Source organism: Orcinus orca, chromosome 8, assembly GCF_937001465.1.
Source record: "Orcinus orca chromosome 8, mOrcOrc1.1, whole genome shotgun sequence".
NCBI lineage: Eukaryota > Metazoa > Chordata > Mammalia > Artiodactyla > Delphinidae > Orcinus > Orcinus orca.
Window position 1 is genome coordinate 76771088 of NC_064566.1, and position 19249 is coordinate 76790336.

Below are 19249 nucleotides of genomic sequence, written 5' to 3' on the forward strand. Positions count from 1 at the left end.
TAAATGCTAGAGAGGGTGTGGAGAAAAGGGAACCCTCTTGCACTGTTGGTAGGAATATAAATTGATACAGTCACAATGCAGAACTTTATGGAAGAGCCTTAAAAATACTAAAAATAGAACTACCATGTAACCCAGCAATCCCACTACTGGGCATATACCCTGAGAAAACCATAACTCTAAAAGAGACATGTACCACAATATTCACTGCAGCACTATTTACAATAGCCAGGACATGGAAGCAACCTAAATGTCTGTCGACAGATGAATTGATAAAGAAGATGTGGCATATATATACAATGGAATATTACTCAGCCATTAAAAGGAATGAAATTGAGTTATTTGTAATGAGGTGGATGGACCTCGAGTCTGTCATACAGAGTGAAGTAAGTCAGAAATGGAAAAGCAAATACCATATGCTAACACATATATATGGAATCTAAAAAGAAAAAGTAGTTCTGATGAACCTAGTGGCAGGACAGGAATAAAGATACAGATGTAGAGAATGGACTTGAGGACACGGGGAGAGGGAGGGGAAGCTGGGATGAAGTGAGAGAGTAGCATTGACATATATACATTACCAAATGTAAAACAGGTAGCTAGTGGGAAGCAGCTGCATAGCACAGGTAGATCAGCTCGTCGCTTTGTGACCACCTAGAGGGGTGGGATAGGGAGTGTGGGAGGGAGACGCAAGAGGGAGGGTATATGGGGATATATGTATACATATAGCTAATTCACTTTGTTATACAGCAGAAACTAACACAACAATGTAAAGAATTTATACTCCAATAAAGATATAAAAAAAAAAAAGGACAGCAAATAGCAAGTGTTGGTGAGAATGTGGAGAAAAGGGAACCCTAGTACACTGTTGGTGGGAATATAAATTGTTACAGCCACTATAGAAAACAGTATAGAGGTTCCTCAGTAAATTAAAAATAGAACTACCGTATGACCCAGCAATTCCACTCCTGGGTATATATCTGAAGAAAAAAAAGCACAAGTTTAAAAAGATATATGCACCCCAATGTTCAACGTGTTCATTGCACCATTATTTACAATAGTCAAGTTTTCATCAACAAATGAATGAACACAGAAGATGTGAAATATATATGTGTAAGTGTGTGTTTGTGTGTGTGTGTATATATATATAATGGAATATTAACCATAAAAAAAAGAATGAAATTTTGCCATTTCCAGAAACATTGATGGTCCTGAGGGTATTATACTTAGTGAAATTAATCGGACAGAGACAGACAAAAAAAGAAAAAAAGAAATAACATGTGTTGTGCTCAAAGCCAGTTAATATATAAACATACCAGGCATAACTGTCTTTTTCTTTAGCGCCCTCCTTTGGAGTTAGAAAATATTTGCTTTAACAAAATCCCTCTCTCCATTCATTATTAGCAATTACTGTATATTTGCCTTATGCAATACATTAAAAAATTTAAAATATTCTATGTATTAATTAATTGATGTGAAATTTAGCAAGTTGTGGTTGTTACACAACAGTTTTGACCTCCCTTCAAGGCAATTACTAGATCTCATAATTCACGTTTTATTCACACATCTAACTCTAATAGTTTATGTGACAACAGGGAGCTTTTTTTGTGCCACATCTTTCATATTTGTGAAGTAATCATGTGAAGATATCCTCGGAAAGGCTATCTACATTCACTGTTTGACTAATATATTTATCATGTGTTCCTTTTAAACTCTGCTGTTCATTCAGTAAATATTTATTGAGTCTTCAGTGAGAGATCACTGGACTGTGCATTTGCAATTTATATCATTTTATGTGATTACTGGGAATTCTAAAATCTGGGCTGCCATGCTATTGAACTCACGGCTTTCTGACTAGATGCCATGAAAAGAAATTCTTCCGGCAAAGTCAAATCCAACTCTCTACATAAGTTATTTTCTGATTTAATGTGCAAAACATACTAAAATGTAAGGTACCATTTTATAAATAATAATAATTTAGAGGGTACTATTTTGTAAACCTAAATTTTAAACTCTCTAAACCCCAATTTCCTTACCTGTAAAATGCGTTGTCCAAAATACCACAGCTAAAATTAGTGGAGTGGGGGTTTGAACCACAGTTTATCTGACTCCAATGTCTAGGTTGTCAACTACTATCAAAACAGTGTGCTTCAAGTATATGTTATTATGCAGATTTTAGTATCAAAGGAAAGGAGGTGTTAATGTGTATTCAAGATCAGGAATGAATCATTTTGATTGTTTATTGTTCTGGAGCAGAGATAGCTTCAGAACAACATTCTAAGGGTAGGAGAAAAACTAGTTTGGGTGTATTTTTTGGACTGAATTCTTATGCCAATATAGTCAACTTTTTGACACATCCTATTGTAGCAATTATTGTAATCTAATCTTTTCCTCATCTCTTGGAGAAGTAAGAATGAATTTTCAGCACAGCCAGACAACTGTGGATGACTAGTACACCACACGGAAACTCACACACTCCTTGTATCAGATTTAGGATGATGCAACACACTATGAGTGATGTTTAAATTGTGATCATATCCTTAATTCCATTATTGTTTAATTACATAGACTAGTCTACTTATCTTTCAGTTATAGGCACTGAAAGCAAGCAGGTTGGAGGTGAGCAGCCAAAAATAAGATATTCTTAGACTTTATCCATTTAATAATTTTCAGGTAAATGGTTAGGCTTATGAAGCCTCCAGTTTATAGTTTCAACTTTATGAGGAAAAATTAACTGAGCCCTAAATCTTACCTCTACTGTTTTAACCACTTGCAAAGATAACTAATTACATATTATCTATGAAGTTAAAACTATAATCCATCAAGCTGTTTCATTTGTCTTAAAAGATCACTTTCTTTCCTTAGACCCTTTGCCATATCCAAATGTCAAAGTCTTACCCTTCACTCATTGAATAAACATTTTTTTATTAATGATGAAAGACTAATTTATGCTAGGCATTGTGTTAAATACTGGGCAAATAAAGTCAATTAAAGGAAAAAATATAGCTTTTATCCTCAAGGAGCTTACTGTTTAAGAAGGGGCACTTGGTCTAGAGTCCCTGGGAATTTATTCATGAATACTTGGATAGATATCTGCACATCACTGGAAATTGTGAGAAAAATTTATGATTCTACATTTTTCTAGAAAATAGTTCCAAATTATTTATTAGAATCTCAAAGATATAAGTGTAAATGACTCTCCCAAAAGGTTAAAATAAACATTAGCCTAGTGAGAAGGGAAGACATATAAATAAAAAGCAATATTGATAAAAGTATGCATTTGTGCTATGAAAGCAGAGAAAGGTCATATAAATGAAATTGTGGGCAATGAAGGAATATATTATAATTGAGCTGAATTTTTAAGACTGAATAACTACACCAGAGGACAGAATAAAATTCTAGGCAAAATTGTGCTGGTAGGTACAATGGCATTAAACAGCACAATGCTTTTGTTTCTCTGAAAATAATTCGGTGTATTTGGGTTGGAGGTTGGGGGAACGGATGAAGAAGCAGGACATGAAGGAGGAGGCTTGAGTATTGACCCCAGAGAGATAAGCAGGAGCCTTTTGTGCAAAGACACCCAGAGTTAGAAATCTCCCTGTTACTTCACACAATATTCAGGATGAATATTGGGTAAAGATAGATGGATTTTAAACTTAGAAGTCTTACTCTGTAGCAAGAAGATAGATGAGGACAAGCTGGATACAAAGAAGCCTACTTCGAGGCCTGAATTGAAGCTGTTACTGAGGTTATAACCAGGATGGACCCAAGGAATACAGTATGCTGATGAAGTAGAATCCATAGGCCTTGTTAACTTTCTGAAAAGAGGAATGAGTGAGATCAGGTTAGGATACTCCAATGTCTCAGTGGACTGCAATGCCACTCATGGGGTAGGGATTTCAGAAGGAGAAGCATGTTTGAGAGAAATCAAATGTGGTTCTGAACATACTGAGTTTAGACATCAGTGAGATAACCAAGTGGTTGTATACAGTCGATGGTTAGATGTACAGGTTTAGCATTCAGACAACAGCTAGAACAGGTGACGTAAGTTGGGAGACATAAACATATGGTGGAAGTATGAAGAATGCTGTCACCAGAGGAAGTGCAAGGCATGGTAAGAGAGACGCTTATAGGAACTCTGGTAGGAAACATTATATGGAAGAACAGGAGGAAGAAATTGAGGATAGAGAAAAAGAGAGAGAAGGAAAACCAGAAGAGAATTTAAAGAAAGAAGAACAGAGTGGTTTAAAGTATCAAATGCTTCAGAACGGTAAAGTAGAATTAAGGCTGATAAATACTCTACTGGACTGGCATCCTGATTGGCATGGACGCAGATTCCCCCCCACCTTGTTTGTTAAGTGAGGAGGAAGCACATCTCTAATATCTTCTCCAAGGATCCATTCCAGATTTTCCTCCCTGGAATGTATCTCTTTCAGCCTCATAACTCCCACATCATGTTATTTAAACCATTACGTTCTACTTTATCTTTTCTAGTATATAATGTGTATTTCGTTTCCTTCACTAGAATGTAATTTCCAAGATGAGAGAAACCATATATTATTCATCATTGTATCAAAGACAGGATCCTGTATAGTTTTGGGCATAAAATTGATTCTTAAAAAATAGTTTCATAATTGAATTAAATTATAGTTTTTATGAATATATCCCATCTCCTCTATTTTACTAAATGCTGACGGAATAGCATTTGTTTGAGGAATGATATTTTTGGCCCTTTGCTTCCACAAATCAACTTTGCCATTATTGACTTTTTATTGAAATTATATAGCTGGGGTTTTGGGTAGTACTTAACAAGTGATTCCAAATTCTTGTTTTACAACATGGCACAACTGTGTGAGGTATCGTCATTAATTTTTCAAAAAGATCTTAACATGAAATTCACTCTAAATTTAGAAAACTTGCACACATTTCCGTATTACTTTTGAAGGAGAAAGGAACAGATGTTTTGAAATCTAAAAAATTGCACTATGGAACTTCACAACTCCAAAATGTTTGGGAACCACAATGTTAGGTGTTCCTGTCTGCTAAAGGAAAGGACAAATTTGTAATTTACATATGGATCTTGAGATAATAATCTCACTTGTAAGGATTTTTCATTCCTCTCAGTCTTCTTTACAAAATAAGCACAGTCTGGGTGATTCCTGCTTACACATAAAAATGAATTTAATGTCTGTCAGCAACTACTTTGATGTTAATGGGGAATATGAAGACTCTGCAAGTTTGTGGTATTGACCACAGAAAAATAAGAAAACAAATGTGAGTCACAAAAAGCAGAATTTATGGTTTCTTTTCATTTAGAGAATTTCTACGAGACCAATTTTGAAATTTTGTTTTATTTATATTGAGTACAAGATCCTATAGAACATGCAATAGAACAAAGATTTTAACAGTGTCCAGTTGTTATTATACTTCAAGCCTTCATGGTGCACCTAGTTACTCAGGAGGCAGTGCAGTCTGTATGAAACAGAACGGCCCATGAAATCTGAGGTTAAATCCTGACTCCAGCTGTCACAGGCCTATGAGCCAAGGCTTGTTCAGCAGAGGAAACCCGGGCTTGTACAGTGGAGGAGGGCCAGAATATAAAAATTTGCATCTAAGTCAGCTCTGTGTCTGACCCAGGGCAAATTGCGTATCTTCTCTGAGTTTCAGTTTTCTGTAAATGGGAAAGGACTTGTCTGGTGGCGTAGTGGTTAAGAATCCCCGTGCCAATGCAGGGGACATGGGTTCGATCCCTGGTCCGGGAAGATCCTTCATGTCATGGAGCAACTAAGCCCATGTTCCACAACTACTGAGCCCGTATGCTACAACTACTGAAGGCCGCACCCCTAGATCTTGTGCTCTGCAAAAGAGAAGCCACCGCAATGAGAAGCCCGCGCACCGCAATGAAGAGTAGCCTCCGCTCGACGCAACTGGAGAAAGCCTGCACACAGCAGTGAAGACCCGATGCAGCCAAAAATAAATAAATAAATAAGTAAAAAATAAAATAAAATGGGAAACATTGTGAGACTACCTATCACATAAGATTCTTGTGAAGATTAAATGGAACAATTATGTAAAGCAAATTACATATGCCAGACACATAATAATATCTCCATAAATTACATACCTAAGCATCTCAAAAATTCATTGTTTTTTTTGCCTCTGTAAGATGCAGATGGCAATAGTAGCTGCCTCATGGAGTAGCTGCGAGGATTAAATGAGGTTCTGTGTGTTAGGTACTTTTATACTCTCCAGACTTACAGTAAGTTTTCTTCTCCCTCCGTATAATAGTCTTTAGTTAATTCCACAAATATCTATTAAGAGGTTAATGTGTGCTTCTTAATATATGGATAATTGTATATATCAGCATCTCATAAGTGGAATAAGAGAGACAGGAACCACTGGTGGAACAATCTCTGGCTCTAGAGACAGAAAGCAAGGATTATCATCTTATCTTCACTATCCTTCATTTTTTTAATGAATTTGATTAAGTCGTTTAGCTTTTTTGGTAGCCAACTTCCTTATCTCCTAAACTGGGGTAGTAACAACTGTCATATCTGACATCAGGGGTATTGATAGGACCAAGATATTGCATGTAAATGTTCTATGTAAAGTGCCAAGTATTACTGATAACAATTTGCTACTACTTCCCAGGATGAAGGGACAGAAGAGAGGAAATTCCTTGGTGCACTAAGAATTCACTTCTAAGAAGGATCAGATGAGAAATGTCCTGGCAGGAGATTCTTATTCAGATTTCTCCCTCTTAGCTTTTATACTTGTTATTGCAAAATCCTAAAGGTCAAAATCATCTAAACTCCCAAGGGGATAATTCCATAGAATTTAAAGGTTGAACTTAATGTAATATGGGCAAAGAAGTTTGTTTGTTGCAAGGAATAGTTTCTACAATAATTTTTATACTCCTGGTGCTGCCAAATAAGTTACCATTCCACTCAGGACTAAAACTTAGATGCCCAGCCCAAATCTAGGAATCTTAGAAGCTGATTTAATGCCACCAGACCTACAAGGATTTGCTTCTGTTATTGCCGCACACAGAACACACCTACAGTCAATGTGTGCTTGCCTGGCTTGCAGAGAATTCTCCAGACTAGCAATATGCTTCTTCCTGCTCCCTTATTGGCAATCTGTTTTCTTCAGTCTTTTTCAAACAGTATCTGAAGGCTTAGGCAGCCTTAGAATGGTTCCAATTTAAAACAGGCATTATTGGCTGCTGTAGCCACATTCTGTCCTGTTCTGTGTTTATAATCCAGAAACCTTAAACCTTAAGTCCAAGAAACTGTGTAAGGCGGTCAACAGTAGAGGCGCAAAGTGTCAAGAAGCCCTGGCTCTTAAACAACTGGGAAATGAAGAATTTTCTTCCCAGCATTTTTTAAACTTTCTCCCATGGAGACAAACAATGTAGTTTTCTGATACCAGATCTTTTTCATGTTGTTTGCTCTAGACAGAATTGTCAAAGTTATGTCTTTTTATAAAAAACACCCATGTACAAATTTGAGAGTTAAAACATAATAATCTCAGAAGTATTTTCCAAAATCTAGAAATTTCAGACAAATATTTATAATTAGTGAAATAACCTTTCTCTGAATTAGAGATATTTTCCAGAGGAATAACAGTGATCATACCAATTGGCAGAACATCAAAGCCCATACATTTCTGAAAGTTAAGTGTCATAATGCTACAACAGAGCGTATGTGTTGATAAAGCAAGCAGACCCTTTGTGGTATGATTTGGACAGAAACCTCATCTACCTCAATGCCTAGATTGCCTGAAGTCACTACTTTGGGAAGCTGGTGGGGAAATATGAGCCACTATTAGACAAATGGGCATGTAGATCAAGACTCTGATAGATGAGATCATGAAAGGATAAATTTTAATGGGGAAGAAAAACAGAAAAAAATGATTTAAAGCACTATGAAATTCACTAGATTTTCTCATATTTTACATGACAGTATGAGGACTGTGAGATGGGAAGAGGAAAAAGGCAAACCATACTTCCTTCTTTTATGAATTCAACAAATATTTGAGTAAAAACATGTTAGGCTCGAGGAATACATAGTTTTCACCCTCAGAGAGCTTACAGTAGAGGGAAACGTAAACGTAAACAGGTAAATTTAATAACTTGTAAGGCAGGCTACAGTAGGAGTAGTATAGGAATGTATAGGAGGACAAGAGGAGGGACACTGAAACACAACAGTTTCCTGGATGAGGTGAATTCTGAACAATGGCATTTTTGTTATCCAGGCAAAGAGAAGAATATTAAAAGCAGAGGAAACAGCATGCTCTCCCTATCACCTCAAGGCTGCATTTCAGAAGGGCTGCAATGAGTTCAATACAATTGCAACAGAGTATTGGGAAGAGACATGACCAGGAACGAGGCTGTTAAGCATTCAAGCTAGAACACTGTGCCCAGCCTTTAAATAACCTCCCCAGGCACTATCCCCATGTTACTGAAAGATTTTCCTGGATTTTGTTTTCCATCTTACTTTTCAAAAGATGAAAGGAGCTCTCTGTTGAGGATATTCTATTTTCCAATTTCTGACCAAATCCTTTAAGCGAAGTGAAAAACAAACTACCCTCTTGAGTGCAAGTGGGTTGTTAGGGATGGAGACAACCTGGGAAATGTTTGTTTCACAGACAGCGTCTCATAATATACCCTTTTAAGAATGGCTTCAAAAGCAGTATTTGTGGAAAATGGGGAGCAATTTTGATGCTGCTTCCAATCAAGAAAATTAGAGCAAGGAAAGCTTTTAGGGTCTCTGGTTCCATCTCTCTCCACTGATGCATTGTTTATCATAACTTCACAAATGGCCTCATGTGTCTCTATGTTGAGTGGTGGAATCATGGGACTTGGTGCCAACATTGTTCTGTACCTGTGAGCAAATGATTTGACCCCCTTTTTGATCCATTTATGAAATAAAGAATAAGTGAGTGTTTTATAAACAGCTCTCTAGAGTGAAATGACATATAGCACTCAAAAGACTTTTAACTCAGAGAATGGAACTCAAAATAGTACTTATTATATTATTTTTAAATACATTAAAAAAAACTGATTGGTTGAAAAGAGTGTCATTTTTGATATTTCTTAGGGTTATTAACATGTAGGTATATAATATTTATTATGTTAGTCTACTCACATCTATCTCTTGCCACTATCAGAAATATCATGTTGGGGAAGGGCACTAATAAAAATATTTCATACCAGAGCAATTAATATCAACAGAATCCCCTTCTCTAGAATCAAGCAGACTGATAAGCAGGGTTGGAATAATACAAAAGGACAATGGACATTTGTCTTATAACCTTACCTACTTGATCTGTACTTACCTCCTCCATTTGTGGGAAAAGGTACAAATAGGGCCTGCTGCCCCTGGAGATGGGTACTCCACGTTACCCAGTGTTCATTAAGGAACTCTCATTTTCAGCATCCACCGTAGATTTAATAAATAACATTCTGAACCAGGCCCAGTGCAAAGTGTGTGATTGTTTTCTTAAGGAGGGAGTTCAGGTTAACAGAGCTTATTTCACATGTGTGTAGAAGTAGAAGCGAGGATGAGGAGAAGAGAGCATTTTCAGCAGAGTAGTAGACATTAGCAAAAAGTTGCTGGGAGTTTGAGGAGTCTAAAGATATTATAGAACTAATAGTTTCATCATCTGTTATACTATTATTATTAAGCACTTCCTGTTTATAAATGTATAAACCATCATTATACATTGAAACAATGAAACCATTGTTTCGTTAAGATTTTCTTAATGTCTTGCTGGGCATAGCCAGGGAAGATTAGTAGTAGAATCCTGATGGTGACAAATACTGATGGATGACATCCATTACCTAAATACAGTATACAATCTGAAAGTCAGTCATTGCGTTACACGTTTGGTCATTTTGAGGTGGAATGATTCCTTCATTTAAGAAAGATCCTGGGAAGAATCTAGAATTAGAAGAACTAATCACTGCCTTTGACCAATTTTAATTTTGGTAGGGAAAACAGTCCTCTCCCACATTTTATCCACTATGAATTAAATTGAATAAATTGTCAGTGACTGGAAAAACCTGAAACTTACCATTCTTGTCTTATTGCACTGAGTTGGGTTCTACTCATCTTTATAACTATAAACCTTGTGACTTTAGGCAAGACACTTAACTTCTTACTTTCCTAGGTCTGTGATGTGGGACACAGGGAGGGCTTGTACACAGATAATAGAAGGTCTTGGAGAGCCTTTACAAGGTTTTAAGCCTAGGAATGACAAACTTTTGCTTACTTTTAGAAGACTCACTGTCTGTTATGTTGGAGGCTATTACAAAAATTCAAGTAAAAGATGACGAGAGCTCAAACTAAGGGGGTAGCAGGAAACATGGTGAGAAGTGGTCAGATTCTGGATATATTTTGAAGGTGGAGTCTACTAGGTTTCCTTGTCAGATCATCTGTGGGACATAGCTAAAAAAGGAGCCAAAGATACTTCCAAAGTTTATGACCTCAGCGACTAAAATTATTGGTAATAGCAGGTCAGATGGAAAGGTAGCAGGTGAAACAGAACTGGTGTGTGCATGTGTGTGGTGGGTGAGGGGGCAGGGTTGATTTGCAGCTCAGCTTTGATATATTAAATTTGACATATCAACTCATTTTTTCCTTATTTTGGAAGGTAGTCTTAGCCAAATGACCTCAACGCTGTTAAACAGGCAAAGAAGTAATGAAGAGAGTATGGACACTAGACTCCTACAAATCTGGACTCCAGGGTTAGATCCTCCACATTTTGGCTGTTGGAACTTGGGGAAGACACCTTAATCTAGTGAGTTTCAACTTCAGGATCTATAAAATGAATATAATGATATCTACTAAGATATATAATTTCTTGAGGATAAAATGAAATGCCATAAGTGAAACAACTGGCACATAGTGTATAATTAATAAATATTGTCTATTATTATATTATTATTATTAATACTAAGTATTGTTCCAAGCATAGCTAGTGAGTCATGACTATCAAGATGCTGCTCTGAACTGTGCTCTCAATCTCCCCCCTGGATTTTGGATCCCAGATTAGTGTTTCCTGTGCCTGCCTACCTTCCTGCCTTAATTAGTACACTATGCTGTTCCTCCTCTTTCCATCCATAGAGTTACCTCTATCCTGATTCAATACCCCCTTTTTCCTCAATGAAGACCAGGTCTTAAAGTCCAGATCTTTTTTCTTTTTTACTTGCAGCTATTTAATCCAATACATTGATATTGACTCATACCTGATAGAGAGAAGGCTAGAAGAATAGGGTGAAGCCATATTCCTAATGTTATTCTTTAAGAAAATATGATAGTAAAAGTGGGGCATTTATACCTAGAGAATAAGCTGTGAAGCTAGACCCAGCCCTTCTGGTCTGAAGGAGTAGAGAAAAACCACCAGGGACAGCAAGAGTAAATTTTGGGAGGTCCACATGAGTGGATTTCTCTCATCTTTTTAAACTAAGTGCTCACCTATTTGAGGATCATGGCCTTATGCAAAAGTCTTAGTTCCAATTTCTTCTTTCTTATAAGACCAAATCAAGTCTGTAGCCAAAACCTGTATGATAAGCTCCCATCCCCTTAATGCTGGGGCTTCCATCAACATCAGACTTCTAGGATTTTTTTTTTTTTTTTTGGTACCTATGGATTTTTCCATTCTATTTGGAGAATTCAGTTAAGAATGTACAGTATACACATGCACATAAACACATTCTTATACATCTATATATAAACTTTATATATGTCATACTTACAGAAAATTCAGCCTCTGTAGATGCTTGGTGGGAAGATTTCTGCATTATTAATCTGCCTTTTGCCTGGAACATCAAAATAAAAGAATTCCTCCTCAAACAAACATTAACATGAATTTGCCACTCACTTGTTTTTTCCTCCTTCATTGTGTAAAGCTTTCTATTGCAACAAACCAAGGAAACTGTGTATTCAAGTTTCATAGTATGCTCCATGTTGAGACCATAAAGAGACATCCATGAGACATGTACAAGAAGTTTTCACCTACCAAAACAGAAAAAAAAGTGATTGAGCGGGAAATAATCAATCCAATTCTATGAGAAAAAATAACAAAAATAGTAACATTTTTCATTTGAGGTTCAGGTTTTCTTTATCTAAATTTTTACAGTGACAAGTAAAAAAAGGATTAAATATATTTAAATTGCAGAAAGATGACGATAAATTTAGTCTTTGTATTGGTATACTTTTTACTTTTTATGGATTTAAAATATTACTGGCATGTCTTAGAATGTAGAGTGATGAAAAACAAACAAAAAACAATGGGTCAGTGATAAAATCCAAGAAATCAGAAAATACCTCAAAACAAATAAAAATAAAAACACAATTTTCCAAAACCTATGGGAAGAAGGAATAGCAGTTCTAAGAGGGAAATTCAAAGCAATAGAGGCTTTTGTAGGAAACAAGAAAAATCTCAACTAAACAACCTAAACTACCACCTAAATGAATTATTAAAAGAAGAATAAACAAAACCCAAAGTCAGCAAAAGGAATGAAATAATAAATATTGGAGAGGAACTGGATGAAATAGAGATTAAAAAAATAGAAAAGATCAATGAAAACAAGATCTGGTTTTTTGAAATGATAAACAAAACTGATAAACCTTTAGCCAGGCTCACCCAGAAGAAAAGAGAGAGAGGACTCAAATAAAATAAGAAATAAAAGAGGAGAAATAACAACCAACCGATGCCACAGAGATACAAAAATATCATAGGAGTATACTATGAACATTTATATGCTAACAAATTGGACAACCTATAAGAAATGGACAAGTTTCTAGACACATGCTGCCTGCCAAGATGGAGTCAAGAAAAAACTAACAGTCTAAACACACCAATCACTAAAAGTGAAATTGAACCTGTAATGAGAAAGCTCCTTGCAAACAAAAGTCCAGGACCGCATTGCTTCAGAGGGGAATCCTACCAAACATACCTATGCTTCTCAAACTATTCCAAAAAACTGAGGAGGAAGGAAAACTCTCAAATTCATTCTGCAAAACCATCATTACCCTGATACAAAAGTCAGACAAAGACACTACAAAAAAAAGAAATTACAGGCCAATAACTTCAATTAATATGGATAAAAAACTCCTTTAAAAAATATTAGCAAACTGAATCCAACAATATGTAAAAAGAATCATACACCATGATAAACTTGGATTTATTCCAGGGTCACAAGAATGGTTCAACACATGCAAATCAATCAATGTGATATATCACACTAATTAAAGGAAAGACAAAATCACATCGTCATCTCAATAGATGCAGAAAAAACATTTGAAAATTTTAACATTCATTCATGATAAAAACTGTCATCAAAGTGGGTATAAAGGGAACATATCTCAGCATAATGAAGGCCATTTATGACAAACCCACAGCCAACATAAAACTCAATGGTGAAAAGCTGAAAGCCTTCCCACTAAATTCAGGAACAAGAGAAGAATGCCTACTCTCACTGATTCTATTTAACACAGTATTGGAAGTACTAACCACAGCAATCAGACAAGAAAAAGAAAGAAAATGTATCCAAATTGGAAGGGAAAAAGTAAAACTGTCACTTTTTGCCGATAACATGATACTCTATACAGAAAGCCCTAAACTCTCCACCAAAAAACTGTTAGAACTAATAAATGAATTCAAGGTTGCAGGATACAAGATTAATATACAGAAATCTGTTGCATTTCTAAACACTAATAATGGAAAAACTGTTAGAACTAATAAATGAATTCAAGGTTGCAGGATACAAGATTAATATACAGAAATCTGTTGCATTTCTAAACACTAATAATGGAATAATGGAAAAGAGAAAGTAAAAAAGAAATTCTATTTAAAGATACATCAAAAATACCTAGAAATAAACATAACCAAGGAGGTGGAAGAACTATACTCTGAAAATTATAAAACATTGATGAAGGAAATTGAAGATGATTCAAAGAAATGGAAAGATATCCCATCCTCCTGGATTGGAAGACTCAATATTATTAAAATGGTCATACTACTCAAATCAATCTACAGATTTAATGCAATCCTTATCAAAATACCCATGACATTTTTTCACAGAAACGGAACAAATAATCCTAATATTTATAAGGAACCACAAAAGACCCTGAATTGCCAAAGCAATCCTGAAAAAAAAGAACAAAGGTGGAGGAATAATCCTCCCAGACTTCAGACTATACTACAAAGCTATGATAATTAAAACAGTGTGGTACTGGCATAAAAGCAGACACAAAGATCAATGAAACAGAATAGAAAGCCCAGAAACAGACCCACAAACCTACAGTCAATTAATCTACAAAAAAGGAGGCAAAAATAGACAACAGAAAAAAGACAATCTCTTCAAAAAGTGGTACTAGGAAAAATGGTCAGTCACATATAAAAACAATGAGATTAGAACATTCCCTCACACCATATAAAAAAATAAACTCAAAATGGTTTAGACCTAAATGTAAGACCTGAAACCCTAAAACACCTAGAAGAGAACCTAGGTGGAACACTCTTTGACATAAATTGTAGCTATATATTCTTGGATCTGTCTCCTAAGAAAAAAGAAATAAAAGCAAAAATTTAAAAAAATAGTACCTAATTAAGCCTAAAAGCTTTTGCACGGGAAAGGGAATCATCAACAAAACAAAAAGACAACATACAAAATGGGAGAAAATATTTGCAAATGATGTGACCAACAAGGGGTTAATATCTACAATATACAAACAGCTCATACAATTCAATAACAACAACAACAAAAACAGCCCAATGGAAAAGAGGACAGAAAACTTAAATAGACATTTCTCCAAAGAAGATATACAGATGGATAACAGGCACATGAAAAGATGTTTAATGTTACTAATTATTAGAGAAATGAAAATCAAAGACACAATGAGGTATTACCTTACCCTTTCAGAATGGCTATCATCAAAAAGTCTACAAGTAACAAATACTGGGGAGTATGTAGAGAAAAGGGCACTGTTGTACACTGTTGTTGGAAATGTAAACTGATGAAGCCTGTATGGAAAACAGTATTGAAGTTCCTTAAAAATTGAAAAAGAACTACCGTGTGATCCATCAATTACACTTCTCTGTATATATGTGGAAAAAATGAAAACACTAATTCAGGAAGATATGTGAACCCCAATGTTCATAGCAACACTGTTTACAATATTCAAGACATGTAAGCAACCCAAAGGCCCATCAACAGATGATTGGCTTAAGAAGATGTGGTATGTAATATTACTTAACCATAAAAAAAAGAAATTCTGCTATTGAGAGCAACATGGATGGACCTAGAGAATATTATGTTTCATTAAATGAGTCAGGCAGAGAGAGACAAATACTGTATGATATCACTTATATGTAGAATCTAAAAAAGAATACAAATGAATGCATATGCAAAAAAAATACAGACTTACAGATACAGGAAAAAAACTTGTGGTTACCAAAGGGGAGAAGGAAGGGACAGATTAGAGGTATAGGATTAACAGATACAAGCTCATATTTATAAAATAAATAAGGAAAAAGGATATACTGTATAGCACAGGGAATTATAGACATTTTCTTGTAATAACCTATAATGAAGTATAATCTGAGAAAATACTGAATTGATATGCTGTACACCTAAAACTTACATAATATTGTAAATCAACTATACTTCAATAAAAAATTAATAAGGGGAAAATAAAAATAAAAAGAGAATATCAATATTTTAGACAATTTTCCCTTAAAGGAAAGCTAGTTGATGCTGTCCATTTTTCTCTGCACCACTTATTGAAAAGACTGTCATTTCTCAATTGTATATTCTTGCCTCATTTGTCATAAATTAATTGCTCATATAAGTGTGGGTTTATTTCTGGGCTCTCTCTTCTGTTCCATTGATTCATGTGTCTCTTTTTGGGCCTGTACCACACTGTTTTGTTACTGTAGCTTTGTAGTATAGTTTAAAAGTGGGGTTTTTTTTTACCTTTGTTCTTCTTTTTCAAGATTGCTTTGGATACTTAAGCTCTTTTCTATTTCCACAAATTGTTGTATTATTTGTTCTAGTTCTGTGAAAAATGCTCTTGGTGTTTTGATAGAGATTGCATTGAATCTGTAGATTGCCCTGAGAAGTACGGCCATTTTAACAATATTAATTTTTCCAATTCATGAGCATGGTATATCTTTCCATTTGTTTATGTTATCTTCAATATCTTTCATCAGTATCTTATAGTTTTCAGAGTAAAGGTCATTCATCTCCTGGTTAGATTTATTCCTACGTATTTTATTCTTTCTGATGCAATTGTAAATGGGATTGTTTTCTTAATTTCTTTTTCTAGTACATTGTTATTAGTGTATAGAAATGTAACAGATTTCTGCATATTAATTTTGTGTCCTGAAACTTTACTGAATTCATTATTTCTATTAGTTTTTTGATGTAGTCTATAGGGTTTTCTATATATAGTATTGGGCTGGCCAGAAAGTTCACTCAGGTTTTTTTTGTAACAGTTCACGCACAAACCCGAAAGAAGTTTTTGGCCAGTCCAATATTATGCCATATGAAACGGTGACAGCTTTATTTCTTCCTTATTATTTGGATTCAGTTGATTTGTTGTTGTTGTTATTGTTGTTGTATGATTTCTATGGCAAGGATTTCCAATACTATCTTTTTTTTCTGAAAAAAAATATTTATTTATAAAAAATACAATGGGATAAGTTTATGCTGAGAAATGCAGTAATAAATACAGTGGAAGAAAACAGAGCAACTCTACATCCATACATTGGCACGAACAGGAAGAGCAAACACAACCCCCAGACATCGATGTCTGCAGGCCAGCTTTGTACACACTCCTTTCAAAACACCAATCGGAAAAGATCTTGTCGGCTTAGGTAAGAATGAGTACACATATAATCACAAAGGCACACTGATCAGGACTTTATTTAAAAATTAGCAAACAATACTGTAAACACATTGATATATAAATTTCTAAAATGCTGCATCTTAAATTTAGTTGGCAAAGACCACATTTAGCTATAAGCATGAGTTTAGTCTTCCATGTAGAAACCAATACTAAACTGTAAAAAAAAAAAATGCTTACTATTGTTTGAAAATACCAATTAAATTAGAGGATTGTAAAAATGCATAGATCTTTAATAAAAGAATTGACTGTGCAAGAGTACTCCCCTTTCACCATATTCCTTTTTACTTCATATGCGAGTTATTGGTTATGCTGTAGGATTTAACTGTTACAGCACTAAAAGGCAACTATTTAGGGAAGAAGAAGAAAAAGGAAAAAGGAATGTATGTAAGGCAGTATTTCCTTTAGGTACAATAAGCATAATAGTGTTTTAGGAAGACAAGGTAAAAATTACTCAAGGCTAGCTTGGTTCTCACTGAATAAAAACAACGGGCTAAATACTGAGCTCCTCTGTGAATCTAATAATCAATGCCTTGGTCTCTATATTGGTAATCTCTGGGGTACTTGGTCATCTTGGTACTCATCATGACATTCATCTGGGTATTCTGCCTGATAATCATTATCACTGATTTTTGACCCATTTGTTCCAGTTCCTTGGCTTCCATTGTGAATGACAGGTTCTGTGGGAGCAGCACAGTATTTGGGATCATATAGTTGCTGCCCAAGCCCATACACACTCATTCCTTTCTGGGAAGCGACTTTGTTGGTACCCATCTGTAGAGAAATTGTCGAGTTGTCCACGGGTTGTAATGTTAGCTTCTGATCGTAGATGTCTCTTTGGGTACCCGGTGCTAACATCCCCGCCTGGCTGTCTCCTTTGTTGGTGCCCATCTGCAGACTAATCGTGGTCTGATCAAAAGGTTTGTCAGTTTGCATTTTGGGATCATAAAGATGCCTCCTAGTCCCATATGCTGTCATACCTGCTTGGCTGGCGCATTTGTTGATTCCCATATGCAAACAAATTACACTTTGGCCAGCTTTTAATTTTCCTTCATCAAAACGTCTTGTTTGTTTTTCTGCATACTTAACTCTAATGTCAATGGTTGTATGGAATCCTTTTGTTTTAGCCAGACCTGCTAGGGCCACCACCGTAGTCTGAACCTGGGTCATGTTTCCATTCTCAAAAAGATCATTTGCTTCAAATATGTCATGTGGCTTCATACCATAAGCCTGAATAGCTTTGATAAAGTTGCCAATATTCTCCAACTGAGGCCAGTTTAATGAGGACTCATTGACCTTTTCACTGAGCCCGGCTATAGCTTGTTTATGAGTTTGCAGAGGATTATGCCATCTTTTAAGCCCAGCTGAAAGTTGGTGCCAATGCTCATGCCGGTCACCTCTTCTATCTATTGCGAAGATCTTCTGCTGCTTGATGATCATACTTGGAAGCAATCTTGAGCCCATAGGAAGGGCCCTTGTTGAAGTGGGTCATGATGATTCGGTCGGCAGGAAGAGGCTGATTTCTGGTCCGGGGGTTTCTCGTGCTCGGCTTCCCTGCTCCTGGCCCCGAGGCGTGGCCGCACCACAAGATGATCCGAGCTCGCTCTCCTGGGCGGCGCATGAATCGCCTGGACGCGGCGGCGTGGTGCAGGCGGTGCCTCGGCTACCCAGTCGGACGAGGTCCCGCAGAGCCTCCCGGTCGGCTCCGGAGTCCCGCAGGAACTCTCCAATACTATCCTGAATAAACATGGCAAGAGTGGGTGTTCTTGTCTTGTTCTTGAACTTAGACAAAATGGTTTCAGCTTTTCACCATTGAGTATAATGTTGGCAATGGGTTTTCATACACGGCCTTTTTAATATTATGTTCCCTCTATACCCACATTGTTGAGAATTTTTATCATAAATGGATGTTAAATATTGTCAAAAGTTTTTTCTGCATTTTTTGGGATGATCATGATCACTTGATTTTTTTTTTTCAATGTGTTAATGTGATGTATCATTGGTTGATTTGTAGATACTGAACCATTCTTGCATCCCTATGATAAATCCACTTCATCATAGTGTATGATTTTTTAATGTATTGTTCAATTTGGCTAGCTTTTTTTCCTCTTAGGCTTGTGTGATTTCCACTGCTCTGCTTCCAGTTCACTCATCTATTCCTCTTTCTTATCTAATCTACTCTTGATTCCTTCTAGTATAGTTTTAATTTCACTTACTGTACTGTTCAGTGCTGTTTGGTTCATCTTTATAGTTTCTAACTCTTTGTTGAACTTCCCACAGTGTTCAGCCATTCTTCTCCCCAGTTCTTTGAGCATCTTTGTAATCTTATCTTGAAC

The 19249-nt window shown here is 35.9% G+C and overlaps 1 pseudogene; it reads right to left on the bottom strand.

Moving 5' to 3' along the window:
• Positions 1 to 17122: 17122 nt before the first annotated feature.
• Positions 17123 to 18405, bottom strand: LOC101274153 (calponin-3-like; annotated as a pseudogene).
• Between the last annotated feature and the right edge of the window lie 844 nt (positions 18406 to 19249).